This window comes from Nicotiana attenuata, unplaced genomic scaffold (assembly GCF_001879085.1).
Source record: "Nicotiana attenuata strain UT unplaced genomic scaffold, NIATTr2, whole genome shotgun sequence".
NCBI lineage: Eukaryota > Viridiplantae > Streptophyta > Magnoliopsida > Solanales > Solanaceae > Nicotiana > Nicotiana attenuata.
Window position 1 is genome coordinate 9,202 of NW_017676309.1, and position 12,939 is coordinate 22,140.

The window sequence follows — 12,939 nt, forward strand, 5'->3', positions numbered from 1 at the left end:
GATAAATTACAATTTTAACCTTTTAAAAACTATAAATAGCCTCCCTCCTTCTTCTTTTTTCTTAGAGTTTGCTCTCTTAATACTCTAATTCTCTCTCAATTCTCTCTTGATAATGTAGCTTATTGCTATTAAATTCTCAATTACTTATTATTTCAAGTTTCATCAAAATATTTACTTTAGTCACTACAAAATTATAATTATCAAATAACAAGTATTCAAGTAAAGTGTGGTATCAATATTCAATATCATCAAATATCAACTGAAGTGTGATATTAAATTTAGTGCGGCATCCGGAATTCCGGTACACTCGTTCCATCTCTTTCTCTTCTTTGGTATATATTTTTATTTTATTATTTAGAATTATTAATTTAATTTACATAATGGATATATTTATTGCAGCCAAAAAAGCGTGTACTAGTAAGGGTGGTAGTAGTAAGAGTAAAATTCCTAAAAGATCAAGAGGAGGTGTTGGTTCTTCTAGTAGTTTTACATATATTTCTGAAGTTCGCCTGAAAATTTAAATGTAGATTATGAGTAACTTCAAGAAAATTATGGTACAGATAATAATTTTGATGATATTCAACCACCTGATAATCTTGTAACACCACCAGCTACACCTGGTAATGTTAGTCAAACTCAAAATACTAGGGGTGGAGGTCATGGTAATACAGGTATGCCTCCCCCTCTCTATTAAGATGAATCGAAGATTAAGAAGTAAGTGTTAGAATATTTTTGAAAGACTAGAAGAAGATAAAAATTATGTAAGATGTCAAATTTGTAATGAAGTTTATAAACATGAGACCGGATGTAAGCAAGGGGGAGCGGGTCAACTTCGTAGGCACATTGTAGATAACCAACCTATTTGCATGGGGTGCTGATGAGGAAGGTGGAAACAAAAATTTAACCCGGGTACTGGCAGTTTAATGGGTAAATACGATATAGCGAAAGATCTGGAAGAATTAGCTAAAATGATTATTTTAGTTATTTATCTTTTAGTTTTGCTACTTCACTATATCTTGTTACTTATATTCAAAGAATTTATAACCCTTTGTTTAAAGGTATTCCTAGAAGTACTTGTACAGCTGGTATCTTTCGACTTTTTGGACAATATCAGACATATATCCGTTATTTGTTCGCCAGTCTTTCTTGTAGATTTTCTCTTACTTCTGATATTGGTCGTGCTATTAATGAAATTGATTATCTGACTGTTACATGCCATTGGCTAGATGATAATTTTTCTATGCAAAAATATATTATTTCTTTTAAATATGATGAAGTCAAAGTCATATTGGCTCATTTATAAGTAATACTATCCATGAAGTTGCTATATTTTACAATCTTTCAGAAAAAAATTTTGTGTATGTCATTTGATAATGCTTCTAACAATAATATTGCTTTACAATATTAAAATTACATCTATACCCACCACTTTCTGAAATATTTCATGTTAGGTGTGCATGTCATATTTATAATTTTGTGAATGGCGTTGAATTATTTAGAGATGAGATCACTTTAGTTAGAAGAGTTGTTGGTGTAATTCAAGAAAATAATAGAAGTTCTAGATTAAATGCATTTAAGAAAAAATATGTACAATCTGGACTAAAACCAAGACTCGTGCCTAAAACAATAGTTACTAGGTGGAATTATACTTATTTATTCTTAAAATATTGTCATAAATATAAAATGCCTATAAATGAAGTTTCTAATTCTCATTGTGCCGATCCTAGCCGTTTTTTAACATCTAGAACTTGGGATGTCATTGAAGATGTTGTAAAATATTTACAAAAAATTTGTTGGCTACCTTGAGCTTCTGGAGCTTATTATCCTACTATTGCAAATGGTTTAGTTCATATTGCTAAAATTTCTCTTTTAACTCCATAATTTGAAGAAGAAAGAAGGATATACTTCTGTTGTTGAATCTATGCTAGGCAAATTTAAGAAATATTTCTACCCAATTCGCCTATTTGCCTAATTGGTGATATTTTAAACCCTTCTATCAAAATGGCCACTTGTCGCCAATTAATTACTGCTTTATATATTTATACGGATATTGGACCGACTGAAACCCCTGATGTTGAAACTTGTATTTCTGGTCTACACAAACATTTACAAACTTTATATGATTATTATGCTAACATTGTTGATGATTATGCTACTGTAGATGCAAATATTCCTTCAAGTTCAGTTTTAACATCTGCATCTGGTGCTTTGGAGGATAGTGATGGTGTTGAAGATTATTTGATTTGGTCTACACTAGGAGAGCATCAATCCAGTAGCAGGAATATTGATGAACTCCAATTCTACTTACAAAAGTCACCAGAGACCCGCACAAAGGAATTTCTACCGCTGGGTTGGTGAAGGAGCAACTCAAATTAATTTCTTGTCCCTTCGGCCATGGCTCGAGACGTGCTAAATGTGGCAATTTCAACAGTCGCATCAGAGAGCGCATCTAGCCAAGCAAGGCAGCAACTAAGAGATACTCGCCATTCATTGGGCAGCAACGCTTTGCAAATTCTAGTGCGCTTCAGAGATTGGGTAAGATCAGAACGGCGAAATCAAGGGCGTGAAGAGGTAGATAAAATGGAGGATCAAGAAATTGGAGATATAATGATTATGGTTCCGATTCAAGTAATGCCGGAAACAAAGAACCTCGTGTGACATGGATGAACTTACAAAAATGATGCAAAGCATGTGATGTACTCTTTCTTATTTTTTATAATTGTTGTAAACTTTTAATTTGCAAGTTCAAAAATAAAAAAATTAAAATAGAACTTGCAGATTAATTTGAAGTACTATTTATTATTCAATGAAAATATAAAACGAAAGCATAGTTTGATCCTTACATATTGGTCTTATTAAATAATTTTTTGTAACCACTTACTTTCAATTTTTTAATTTTATATTTCAAATTTCAAGTTTCAAATTTCAAATTTTAAATTTTAAACTTTAAAGTTTAAAATTAATTCTAAGCCTTAAAAATTTGCAAACACTTAAGTATCAACAACATTGAATAAGAAAATATAATATACTAAAAAGAAGTAACCCGGCCCGGTTCAGACTCGTTAAGCTCGAACCCGGACGGGCCCTAATTAACCAGGATTTTCCCAACCCGTTACCAGCCCACTATCTAGCCCGTAACACTAACCGGACAGGCTATTTTTTTCGTGTCCAGCCCGGACCAGCCCGTCCGGTTAACACCCATACTTCATATGCACTTAAGGCCAAATAGGTCTGAAGTGCAATCAATGGTTTCATGCACTTAAGGTCAATAAGTATGAAGTGAAAAATTGCACTTCAGATGTACTTAAGGCTAAAAAGTTTGAAGTGTAACAAACGTATTCCTACACTTAAGGCTAATAAGTCTGAAGTGAAAAATTGCACTTCAGATGCACATAAGGCTAAAAGGTCTAAAGTGCAACCAATGTTTTCATGCACTTAAGACCAAATAGGCCTGAAGTGCAAATTGCCCAGAAACAAAAATTTGTTCTTCGAATTTTAACTATCCAATATAAGATTTAATACCTAAATCTACTCCAAATGAGCTCAAATTTGAAACATAACCTCCAAATATTATCATGAACAAATCACAATCATCAATTTGTCAAAACAATGATAAATCTAACGAACCCATTTTGCAATTAAGAAAAAGAAAAAGACGAAACTCTAAACAAATAGTAAAAAATAAAGCACCACAACAACTCACCACTGTAAAACATCATAAACTACCTTAAAATATGTTCACAAACACCATATAAATCACTGTTACTCGAAGAAGAAGAAGAAGAAGAAGAAGAAGAAGAAGAAGAAGAAGAAGAAGAAGAAGAAGAAGAAGAAGAAGAAGAAGAAGAAGAAGAAGAAGAAGAAGAAGAAAGAGGAGAAAAGGGCCTGAAGTTGTTTAAACACTGGGTACAAGTTTAAAAAATTAAAAAGTGGGTATATATTAAATGGGGATGATCAAATAGCACTACGATTTTCACAAGTAATTCAAGAATTACAATGGCTGGACGCTTTTTTTTTTCAAAACTTTCTCCCAATTTAGGAGGATCTATATTGTTTCTACATTTTCTCTCCAACGTTACTCGAACCCAGAACCTAACGGTCATGAGTGAAGCTGTTTTATCAACTCAGCAAGCCTTACTGGTTCAAAAGAGAAGAATTGGGAGAATAATTATGTGTAGGAGCACAGTCTCCACACCACAAAATATATTAGGTAAAGTATATTTATAAAGCGAAACATATAAGAAATATTATCTACTGTTTAGTCCCTACAAAACTTAATGTTTACATTTACCTCTAGCTATATAACCATCAAACTTTGTAATGCTCCATAGTAATGAGATCATTTACTTTCAATTCTTGCATTATATTTTTATTACGGTTCAATCTTATTTTATAACGTTGTTACTATCTATTCCATTAACTAGTCAAATTTAGGATCCACATGGAATAATGAAGAATCATGATAACATGGGTTGTTATAAAATGGGATTACAATAACATGTGATTAAAGATAAGAATTGACTCAATAGGATAGTTGTTTACCCGTAAAACGTTTTACAGTTAAATTTTTTTGTGGTTACTACACAAGTGAACTAATTTGATCCTCAAATAAAGAAATAACTGAAGAAATATATAATACTTAACCTTAAAATGTAGATGAAATAGTAGAGTTGATGAGTCCGGGAACAAGGTTTCCGGGCACAATAATGATGAGATCAAAAAGCGAGAAAGTAAAATTGTATTTAGGTTCTGTATAGAATGTAGTATAAATTAGCTTGAGAATTCGTGTCCTTTACAATGATAACTAAGCTCACTATTTATAGTTGTGTCTAGGGAAGGAGGCCCTAAGATCGTGCCCTCCTTTAATATCAGTTATGAGGGTCATTGATGAAGATGTAATGGTGGACATAAATGTCAAATTTTTTGTAACGGGTCGTTGCTCTTAACGATGTAGAATATTCCTTATTAAATGCTACCAGACGCAAGGCATTTAACATCTTTCTATGAACGTTATCCCTTCCGGTGACAAGCAGAATATCTGTGTTCGGTCTTCGGCTATCTTCGTCATGGGTTCCACGTGTCCTTCCTTTAGATGACCACGTGTCATATCATATTTTATCCTATACATATAGTCCCCTTCTTTCCGATGACATAACTTTGTGTTACCGAGAAGCAGGTAGAAACACTTTTTCGGCGGGAATTTCTATAATTCTCTCTTTAGGCTTCTGATGGTTGATTAGACGCACGTCTCTCCGCATTTAATTCCCCGAACATGTGTCATCCTATGATTCAGCATAACTTTTACCAATTAACGAGGTAATCATGGCCATAAATTTAGCCGCCAAAATTTTACTTATACACACCATCATTTTCCCTTATACTTCACAATTTTCCAAGCTTTTGATTTGCATTTGTTCTTCATCTTTCCTCTAACCCTCTTCAAACAAAAAAAAAACCCTTTCTTCCTTCTATTCAATGGCTTCTTCTTCAAAGCATACCAATTCTTCAAAGAATAAGAAAAAGGCCTAGGTTTTCTGTTCCTCCAACAGTAGGCGCCATTATCTCTAGAAGTGTTATTACCACAAAAGACTTTGAGAAAAAAATTCCCTAATGCTAACTCTCATACATGGGCCGTCAGTACATACCCTTCTTCCATTCGTCCTTCCAGCATTCTTGTTGTGAAGGAAGACTGTTGCTGCCCTGAGTTAGATATTATCGCTCCTGATTTATCAGAGCGAGTGACCCTACCCAAAGAGGGTCTTACATATTTTTACACGTATCCTTTTTCTTTAGGTGCATTTTCTTTGAGCGGAGAGCTTGATTCCTTGATTACAGAATTTTGCCAGTGTGTTTGGCACAAGTAAGTCCTTCTATGTGGAGGACGGTCGCCTGCCTTCGGCGTTTCCAGGAGACTGGAGAAGAGCTAACCTTAGCTCTTATAATGAATCTCTACTCTCCTAAGATTTTTCGTTGGGGAATGATAAACCTCTACAAATGTGGCCACCATGTGCTGACCAGCATGGATGATGACAGCGACCGTGGGTGGATGGAACGATTCACCGCAGTTGCCACCCACGACATCATTCCAACAACGACATCATCCTTTTTCGGCCGCTTGAAACCGCACTCATAAGACCTTTGTTTGAGATTTTTACTAAATATCCTTCTATAGTCATATTGATTTTTTATCCTTCGCATATTTCAGCAACTCGATGGATCCCAACGATGATTGAAGGTTTGGACCGGTGGGTTCAGAAGATTTTGGACGTTACAACACCCGAAACTCGTTTGTGGAAAGAACTGGCCCCCAAATATGGGTAGAAGGCCAAAAATCATGGTAATTCAAACTCACTTTATTTCAATTTTTCATGAGAAGCACTTGACTAATCGCTTCTATCTTTTCCTTGAAATCAGGTCTACTTACGGGATCAGTTGTTGTACTTGAGGAGGACGTTTTGGCTGATCTTGCTAATGCGGCAAGGCTGCTTCAGAAGGCGCTTACTCGAGCAAGTGTCTCCAAACCTACTTCGGGCGCAGGTGTTTCACCATGGGGTCCCCGACCGGAGAACAAGCAACCAAAAAGAACGCGTTATTCCGCGAGTGGGGAAAAGAATAAGAGGGCAAAAATTATTGCCCCCGAGTCATCTCCGAAAGTCGTGATCACTAGCCCTCTTTCCGGGCCGGTCATAGACACCGTGGTGGTGGACGATGATGGAGAAGCCAGTGATAATGGGGCTTCTCCACAAAGAAGGCGACGTCCATCATCAACTCAACAGAATGCTCCATCTGCTGAGTTAACTACTCTAACCGAGGACAGCGTCTCGGCGCTCTGGGAGAGATTGAGTTGGTAGAAAATGCCAACTCCCGCTATCGGTTCCCAACTGCTATGCCCGATACTGCGGGGCCGAGTACCGAGTCCTTGTCGTCTTTGGTTAGCAAGCGCCCAACCACCAGCACTGCACTTGATGCAAGTGTCTCACACCCCTCAACTCCATCAGCTTCATCCCCATCTTCGCCATCACCAGCAACTAGAACATCGCTTCCATCTTCATCGACTCTCCCACCAGCAACTGCTACATCATCTCCACTGGACACATCTGATCATGAAGGAGATGTTCCTTCTCCCCAGTCCCCAAGTCAAGGGAAATTGGGGCAAAATTATGCTGCCCCTTCTGAAGATCCGCAGAGGAGGAGGAATGTTACCCTCTCGGTCTCTACCGGGTAAAACATACTTTATCGACCGGTGGATCTTGCTAATTATTTGAAGCCTTTGACTTCAGAAAAATATTGGGAAAAGATCCAAGCACTCTCAGGGGAGTGTTTGTTGAACAATGCCATGCTCAATGCCGCAACGGTGTGTTCTTTTCTTCCTTTGTAATTTCTTCTACTTTTGCATGAATGTATTCTAAGTTTTGCTTCTCTTGCTTTGTAGGACAACTTTCTTGCTTCCGAGGGCCTTTAAAAGTTGATTTGTGAGAAAGAGGAGCTTACTTCTGAACGGAATGAGCCTTTGGCGGAACGGGATCAGACTGTTCTCCGCCTCTCGAAACTGGAAACCAAAGACACTAAGGTCGTTATTTTGGAGGCTTGCTTGCAGAAAAGCGAGCAAGAGGTGGTAAACCTTAGCCAAGAGATTGTCCCACTAAGGGTTAGATTTGATGAAGCCAAGGCCAAATGGGCTGAAGTTCGGGATGCCATTCTTGCTGCAACCGAGCGTGAGGCTGCCACTGCTGAAAAAGTGATTGAACTAGAAGCAGCTGTGGACTCCAATATCGAAGAGCTTGCTGCTATGGAAGCGAAGTGTGACCATTTGGAAGAAAAGTGCAAAAAAACTATCGAGCATAATAGACTCTTTAGTTCATTTGTCCGCGACCTTGATATTAGTCTCCAATCTGTTAGGTTCGCCCAGAAAAGCCTCTCTGATGAGGTAACCCAACTCAAAGAAATACTCAAGCGCCGAGCGACTTCCCTCATTGTTGAAAAAACTTAAGCCATGTATAACATGAGGAGAAAAAACTTGGAAGAGGCTAAAGCAGGCATCCTTGACTTTGATGCCGAAATTGCTCGGGCCCGAGAGCTTGAGTTGGCTACTAAAAATGGACTCCCGGCGCAGTCTGATGCTTCTGGTTCTTCTGGTTCCAATTCTGAGTTTTTGGGAACTGAAGAGGAATCGGAGGATGATGATGGTGAATACCAAACTGGGGAAAATGTTGAGCCATCGTCAGTCTCACCTACTTCTCCCGGGTATGCAGACACTTCTCTTCCTCCTAGTTCCGGAGAAGCTGCAGTTTAGCTTTTCTTTTCTTTTTCCCATTCTGTACTTTTTGGCACGTTCTTATAAATAAAAACATATACCTGCTCAAGTATTTTTTGAGTCGTACTTTCGTTTGAAAATACATGCAAGTCTTTAACCTTTGCATTTGCTTAAGAGTTTTGCGCACATTTTCATTTTGCGCTTTGCTATGTGTAGTCTCTGATGCACTCTCCTTGAAGTACTTTGGTTCCGAGCATTAACCCTTTTACGGGAGGGTTTCTTTAAGTTTTTTCGCAAGTATAACTTTTTGTGTCCTTTCGTGTACGTCTTCGGGTTCCTTTTTCCCTGAAGGCGTTTTGATTTCGGGTATAAATTCTTCCAAAATCAACCTTTTAACGTAAGGGTTTTCATAAGAGAGGGACCTCTTATGTTTACGGTGCTCTTGAAGAGGACGTCTCATGTTCATTACGGCACTAGCATTTTAAGTACTTGTTTAAATTTCAAATGACAAAGTTAGTTCATCATTCAGACTAGAAACAAGATAAAAACAAAAGGATTTTCATTTCATTCAATTCCTTCTATTTTCAAAAGTACAAAAGCATTTGTTATGCTAAAATGAAAACGTCATTACTTGTGTCTATCTTGTACAACTTGTTTCTTCGGGGCTGGTTGCGCAGTCCCTGGTCCTGATGATGCATTTTTTCTGGATTTTATTTCTCAGTCGATGTGGCAGTCAGTGTAGTTGTATCCTCATATCATCCCCCCTCCCGGTGTTCGAATGCGAAGAATGTGAATTAGAACACTGGAAGTCTTGGGATTGTGCCTTCAAAGATCCCACAAATGAATTGCTAGATAATACTTAACTCGGTAACACACCTTACTTCCCCTTAGGAATCCATACTATCGAGCAAAAGACCATCTAACAATCCCCTAGTGGTTTATGATCGTGAACGGTCGGGTAACCTTTGTCCGATAGCAAATTTAACTTCCCAAAGGGAATTTGCTATCAAGCCAAAGATAATCTAACCGTCCCCGAGTGGAATCTTGTTTGTTTGCCTTGCTATTGAATGTCTTATTGTTATTGTCTTCGTAGTATGTTGTATATTGCTGCCTCATAAAAATCTTGCCAGAAAAACTCAACTGGGACAAAAACTAAATGAAGGACAAAAGAGTGCACACATACTTTCCGCTCGTATAATGTTCATCAGCAATAATATCTTTTGAGGTGTGCCACGTTCCAGTTGCTAGGCAACTTATCTCCCGTCTGGTTCTCCAGCTTGTATGAACCTTTCCCAGTTTTAGCTGAAATTCGGTAGGGACCTTCCTACGTTGGACCCAGCTTCCCCGTGTTGAGCTCCCGGGTATTTTAAGTTAGTTTCCTCAGAACCAAATCTCCTACTTTGAAATAACGAAAATTGGCTCTCCATTCTCTACTTTTGAGCTGCCATTCTTACATGCACCAAGTCCTTGCGTTCCTCGAGTAGCTCCAAGTTGATTAACATTGCTTCGTTATTCAATTCTTCATCTGCCAGAAAATATCCCAAGGTGGATTCCCCTAATTCCACCGGGATTAGAGCTTCTGCGTCATACACAACAGAAAATAGAGTTTCTCCTTTGCTTGACTTGGTCGTTGTTCGGTAGGCCCATAAAACTCCGGATAATTCTTCTGCCAATTGCCTTTTGCCGCTTCTAACCTTTTATTGAGGTTTTGGATAATCACTTTGTTTGTTGACTTCGTTTGACTATTTGCGCTCGTAAGATAAGGTGAAGAGGTAATCCTCTTTATCTTCAAGGAACTTTGTAATTTTTGCGCCGATAAACTGCGGCCCATTTTCGCATGCCATCTCTTTTGGTATTCCGAACCTGCAAATTATATTTTCCCACAAGAAGTCGACCACTTCGCATTCTCTAATCTTCTGATAAGGACCTGTTTCCACCAATTTAGAAAAATAGTCAGTCAGAATTAAATGAAATCTTACCTTTCCAAGAGCCGGTGGGAGCGATCCGATGATGTCCATCCCCCATTTCATGAATGGCCATGGGGATAGAACCGAATGTAAGGGTTTTGCCGGTTGATGTACTAGTGCTGCGTAGCGTTGACACTTATCACATTTCCGTACGAAGTCTTTGGCTCTTGTTCCATGCGTGGCCAGTAATATCCTGCCATAACTAATTTCAGCATCAAATAATGTGCACCCGAGTAGTTACCACATATCCCTTTATTGACCTCTCTCATGACATAATTAGCTTTTGACGCTCCTAAGCACCGTGCCAACGGGCCTTGGAAGGATTTCCTATACAATTGGCCTTTCTTGAAGCTATAACGTGCAACTTTGGCGCGTAACACTCGTGATGCTTTGGGGTCTTCGGGCAACTTCCCATGCTCAAGATAGTCGATTATTTCATTTCTCCAGTCCCAGACCAAACTATTCGAATTCACCTCATAGTAACCATCTGTATCCAGGACTAAATTTATTGGTTGTACTAATGTCCCTGATTCCGATCCATTGATTTTTGTCAATGAGCCCAAATTTTCCAATGCATCTCCTTCCGTGTTATCCTCCCTCGGGATATGAGTAATTGACCACTCCCAGAATTGTGCCAACAGAGCCTATACCTTTACCATATATTGTTGCATACGTTCTTCTTTGGTGTCAAAGATCTCGTAGACCTGATTTACCACGAACTGCGAATCACATGATTTCAATGACCTCAGAGTCAAGTCCCCGGGCCAATTTAAGCCCTACAATCAAAGCTTCGTACTCTGCTTCATTGTTAGTTAAAGGGATCGTTCTGATGGCTTGCCTTAAAGTTTCCCTCGAAGGCGTGATTAAGACTATTCCGAGTCATGACCCTTTTAAGTTAGAAGCTTCGTCCATAAATTAAGGTCCAAAGTACCGATGTTGATTTTGAAACCATTACTGCTTCCTTGGCTGCCATAGGCAATAGTCCTGGACTGAAATCGGCCACAAAGTCAGCCAAGACTTGCGACTTAATTACGGTCCTTGATTTATATTCTATGTCGAACTCGCTCATTTCGACGGCCGATTTGGCCAACCTACCCAAGAGCTCGAGTTTATGGAGGATGTTGCGCAAAGGGAAAGTAGTCACCATAGCTATCGGGTGGCATTGGAAGTAGGGCCTCAGCTTCCGAGCGGCAACTATGAGAGCTAAGGCTAATTTTTTCAAATATGGGTAGCGAGTTTCTGCTCCCGTTAGAATTTTGCCAACATAATAAATGGGAGATTGCGTACCTTTATCCTGTTGGACTAAAAAACTGCGCTTACCGTAACTTCTGAAACTGCGAGGTAGACTATCAATGTTTCACCTTCTTTTGGCTTCGAGAGCAGCAGAGGGCTAGACAAGTACTTCTTTAAGTCCTTCAAGGCTTGCTGACACTCCGGTGTCCATTCGAAATTATTTTTCTTTTTGAGCAGTGCGAAGAAGCAATGACATTTTTTTGACGATCAGGAAATGAACCTGCTCAAAGCTGCTAATCTCCCTGTGAGCCTCTAGACTTCTTTTACGTTTGACAATTGATCCGGGATATCTTCTATGGCCTTTATTTTGTCGAGGTTTACCTCAATCCTCTTTTGTGAGACCAGAAATCCTAAAAACTTACCAGAACTGGCCCCGAACATGCACTTCTCGAGGTTAAGTTTCATGTTATGCTTCCTCAGGATGTCGAATGTTTCTTGCAAATGCTTAAGTTGGTCACCTGAATACAAAGACTTAACGAGTACATCGTCTACATATACTTCCATAGTATTTCCTATTTGCTTTTTGAACATCTTATTCACGAGCCGTTGATAAGTGGCTCCGGCGTTTTTCAAGCCAAAGGGCATTATATTGTAACAATATGTACCAAAATTCGTTATAAAATAAGACTTTTCCTAATCTTCTGGGTTCATCTTGATTTGATTGTACCCAGAATAAGTATCGAGGAAACTTATTAACTCGTGCCCGGCCGTGGCATCAATCATTTGATCGATATTTGGCAATGGGAACAAGTCTTTCGGGCACGCCTTATTAAGATCCTTATAGTCTACGCATGCGAAATTTATTGTTTTTCTTAGGAACTACTACTACATTAGCGATCCAGTCTGGATATCTTACCTCTTAGTTTGAACCGATATTGAGTAAGCGGGTTACCTGTTCTTTGACGAATTTATTCATGGTTTCAACAATAGAACGCTTCTTTTGTGTTATCGGAGGTATGTTGGGATCCAAGCTTAACTTGTGCACGGAGACCTCTATAGGGATACCTGTCATATCTTCGTGCGACCATGCAAAACAATCGGCGTTAATTTTAAGGAATTCAATAAAATCATACCTGAGCTCCGGGTGCAGTCCTGTTCCCAAATGGAATTTCCTTTCTAGGAAATCTTCGAACAATGCAACTTGCTCTAGTTCTTTTGCCATGGACTGCGTTGCGTCCGTCTCTTCTGGAACTTGGAAATACCTCGGCACCCAATACTATTCCAATTCCTCTATCCCCGGGCTAACTTCATCTGGTTCGGGGGCACATGCCGGTTCCTATAATTTCTATGTCACGTGCTCTTTTCCTTTTCTACTGGAGATCGAAATTGCATTCATCTCCCTTGATGCCGGTTAATCACCCCTTATATTCTTAATCCCCTCGGGTGTCGGAAATTTCAACCATAGGTGATACGTTGAAGGCACAA